Raw genomic sequence first — 4,835 nt, forward strand, 5'->3', positions numbered from 1 at the left:
CCGACGGGTTATAAAGGACGAGTTTTGAAAAAAGATTTAATCTCGGCGATTAAAACATACAGACAACCCGAATACTTTACAGAGTCAGCTTTTAGAGAAACGAGAAGGTTTAGAAATTACTACAGAAACTGGGAATTAAACCCCAGACTTTATAACCATGATTTGATCAAGTTTTTTGATTCGCACAAGGAACAAATAGTCAATAAAATCAAGTCTGAATTGAGAGAGCTGAGAGGTTTAAAAATGGAGCTCACAATCAAAATAAAATACGAAAAAACCAAACCGGATGGTACGATCGAAACGATCGAAGCTATTCATTATAGCAAGCCGAAAGCCGTTTTAAATCAAAGTCAAATAAAACAGGTTTTAAGAGAAGAGATCGAAGAGCTATTCAAAAAAGATGAAAGGTATACGAATCAAGGATCGGGTTGGGTTTTAAAAAAGATAATGGCGTTATACATAAACATCAACAGATATAATCCAGCGAGAGGTAGTTCTTACATAAACCTACCCGAACATCTTAAAATTAAACAGGCGATGATAAACATCAAAAACAAAGACGACGAGTGTTTGAGATGGTGTTTGAGAGCTGCTCTTGAGTTGTATACGGATAAAGTAAAAAATCAAATAAGAAATAATCCTAAATATAAAATTCATAAAGAAGAACCCGTTGTATACACCAAAGACGACGGACTCAGTTTTAAAGGCGTTGACTTTCCGACACCGGTCGATCAGATACCCAATATAGAAAGACAAAATAATTTATCGATAAACGTATACGGTTATGAGGGTGAGATATATCCATTATACGTGTCTAAAAACTACGGGGCAAAAGAGATCGATCTGCTTTTGATTTCTAAAGGTGACAAGCATCACTATTGTTGGATAAAATATTTTACGAGGTTGATGTACGACGTTACGAAACATAAATGTAAGAAATATTTTTGTAGAAGATGTCTATGTCATTTTACCAATCAAAACAAATTAGACAGACATATCGCCGATTGTAAGGGTATAGATGCGCATCCATCAAAGATTGTATTTCCTATGGGTAAACCAAAATACATAGACGGGCAACCAGGCGAAAGAGACGTACCGATATTAGAATTTAAAAACTATAGGCACAAACAAAAAGCACCATTTGTCATTTATGCTGACTTTGAATCCATACTACAAACAACAACAACACCCACACAGACACTGACATCTAAACCTACTCACTCAGACAAAGAGACAAACACAAAAAAGATTAACGTTCACAAAGCTAGCGGTTATTCGCTAGTTGTCGTTCGATGCGACGCTAAAAATGTGTATCAAGAGACTTATAGAGGCAAAGACGCTTCAACTAGATTTATAACGACGTTGTTACAATTACAAAGCGATATTAATTGCATATTTGAAAAACCCCAACCCATGAAATTTAACGAGCGAGCTAAAGACCATCATGATAAAACAAACGCGTGTTGGATTTGTGAAAAACCAATTTATCCCAATTACTCGAGCAACTGTCAGTGCCAAAAACCCAGAGAACCCAAGACGATAAAACAAAAGAAAGAATATCAGTACAAAAATAGTAAGGGATTTATCGAGTCTAAATGTCTCGACTGCAAAAAGAGCATTAATAAATTTAGAAAGGTGAGAGATCACTGTCACGTCACTGGTAAATATAGGGGTGCTGCACACGCTTATTGTAACCTCAAACTACAAATTAAACCCGGTTGTACACCGATACCAGTCTTTTTTCACAATTTACAAAATTACGACGCGCATTTAATCATGCAGGGAATGACAGAATACGATAGCCAAACAAAAATACAAGTGATCGCTAAAAATTCAGAAAAGTATATTTCGTTTTTGATAGGAAATCTACGATTTTTAGACTCGTTTAGTTTTATGGCATCATCGTTGGATAAATTAGTGAAAGCTTGCCCAAAAGAGTCGTTTCAGCTACTCAAAAAGCATTTTAAACATCCTGACTTGCTGTTACAAAAAGGAATTTATCCCTACGAATATATGAACTCGTTTGATAAGTTTCAAGAGACCAGCCTACCACCCATCGGCAAGTTTTACAGCAGACTAAAAGACGAAAATATATCGCAACAAGACTACGACAGAGCTCAACGCGTGTGGAAGGAGAATATCACGACTTGTACGTGACTACCGATACGTTATTACTTGCAGGCGTATTTGAAAACTTTAGAAGAACGTGCATTACAAACTACGGGTTAGATCCAGCCAATTATTACACCGCACCCGGATTGTCGTGGGATGCTCTATTAAAACACTCGGAAGTTAAACTCGAACTATTGCAAGACGTAGACAAACATTTATTTTTTGAAAAAGCAAAACGAGGAGGCATATCGAGCGTTGGTGGAATGAGACATCACAAAGCCAATAATCAATATCTCGATGATTACGATTCAAACAAACCCTCGAGTTATATCGCTTATCTGGATGCCAACAATCTGTACGGTTGGGCTATGAGTCAATATCTACCGTACAGCGATTTTAAATGGACACCCTCGAAACCGTTTATCGAAGAAAGAATATTAACGCTTAAGAAAACGTCCAACACCGGTTATTTTTTCGAAGTAGACCTCGATTACCCGCACGATCTACACGCCAAACATAACGATTATCCCCTAGCACCCGAAAATATGGTCATACCCCAAGCTTGGATGTCTGATTATCAAAATGACTTATTGGATACCGAACCTAGTAGCGACGTACAAAAATTAACGTGTACGCTTAATCCAAAAGAAAAATACGTGTTGCACTACGTTACGTTGCAGTCATACCTCAATCTAGGTTTGAAATTAAAAAAAGGTGCATCGCGTGTTAAAATTTAAACAAGCGCCTTGGATGAAATCTTACATCGATAAAAACACGCAACTCCGAACCAAAGCAACCTCTGATTTTGAGAAAGACTTTTTTAAACTGATGAATAACAGCGTGTTTGGTAAGACGATGGAAAACGTTAGAAATCGAATAGATGGTTACCTACTGAGAGACAATAACGAGAGCGATCAAGAAAAATACAAAAAAATAATTCAAAAACCGAGCTATAAAACAACAACGCCGTTTCCAGAATGTGACCTGTCGTTTGTCGAAACATATAAAACGACAACCGTGTTAAACAAACCCATTTACTGCGGAGTGAGCATCTTAGATCTATCTAAGACGCTGATGTACGATTTTTATTACAACCGATTGAAAGACAAGTACGGAGATCAAATCAGGTTGATGTATACGGATACGGACAGTCTGTTGATTGTCGTTTACACGGATGACATATACAAAGACATGCAATCTCACGGGCAACACTACGACTTTTCAAATTACAATCTGGATCACGAGTTATACGATCCAACCAATAAGAAAGTGATCGGTAAATTTAAAGACGAGTTTGGAGGTAAGGTCATTCAAGAAGCCGTTTGCGTAAGACCTAAGATGTACTCGATTTTAGCGGATGACAACAACATCACTCTTAAAAAAGCCAAGGGGGTCACAAAATCGGTCACTGACAAAAAATTAAAAAACCGGCACTACTACGACTGCATCTTTAAAAATAAATCTAAAACAGAAACGATGACTCAAATTCGATCTGAAAAACACATCCTTTACACCATATCGCTAGATAAATTGTCGTTGAGTCCGTTGGACACAAAGAGGTACATTTTACCGGATGGAATACACACGCTCGCTTATGGTCACCGTAATCTAGATATTAATTAGGCGGTAATTGCGTGTCCTCGGGTACGACTTGAAGCTCTTGTCTCACAAAACTCTTTTTTGGGCCGTTTTGAAGGTAATAAAGAGTAGGACCCGTCGTGACTTTTTTACCGTTAATCATTTTAAATTGACTCGTTCTTTTTTCCACGTTAAAAATGTCTACGCTCCAAATGGGATCTGTGGCTCTTCTCGAGGTTCCACCCTCTTGCTCGCCCGGGTAATATAAATATCTAACCATGGCGTCTTGCGGTAATTGTTGCTCTTTTGTTTTAACGGGGTTAGCCGGCGATTGCCGGACCTGTTCTAGTTTAACCGCCTCTGACGGCGCTTTAGCTATTAATCTCGTCGTTTCATCGTTTATAGCTTTGATCACGCTGGGTAATCGCTCGACCCATTGCGTGTTTCTACTCTCGGGATTTAACATTTCTTGAGCGTACTGATGACCAAACAGTCTCTCGGCTAGCGTTCGATTAAATCTTTCTACGATACCCTGCGACCGGTGGTTTCCGGGTTCGCCGACGATAATCTCGACGTTTTTTGAAGCCATCCATTTTTTAAAGGTTCTGCTTCGTGGTATCGACTCGCAACGTCGACAACCGTCAAAGCGTATTTATAAGTCTTGCGTTTTACTTTATCCCAGGGTAGGTATAGCACATCCATTTGGTGAAAGTCGTTTGGTGTTTCAAACTCTCGCGAAGTACTCGTAGGCCTGGGTACATATGCAGGACCCGGTAGATAAATTTGCCAGATCGCTTGTTTTTTAAGCCAATCCCTGATTACCTATTTATCGATTTTTGTTTTATCGTGTAAATGGTCGACGGCGCTTTCACCTTTCCAATAACCGCTCGGGCTATAATACAGTTTTTGAAGTTTATCCATCATTTACTATAATAATAATTTTAAAAGGCTTTATACATTAAATAGATGGCGTCAGCTGTTGTAATGATGGTTGGAGCTGCGATCATAAACGCCTTAGCTTTTGGGGGTTCAAACTTTTTATTTTCAAGTCTAAGGGATGATGGCAGCGAAGAGCGTAAGAGACACGATTTAGCGACAGAACAACTCTCTGCCGCCAGAGATCAGTGGCAACGAGAACGAACGAA

Source organism: Patiria miniata, unplaced genomic scaffold (genome assembly GCF_015706575.1).
Source record: "Patiria miniata isolate m_02_andy unplaced genomic scaffold, ASM1570657v1 HiC_scaffold_17, whole genome shotgun sequence".
In the NCBI taxonomy this organism is placed as follows: domain Eukaryota; kingdom Metazoa; phylum Echinodermata; class Asteroidea; order Valvatida; family Asterinidae; genus Patiria; species Patiria miniata.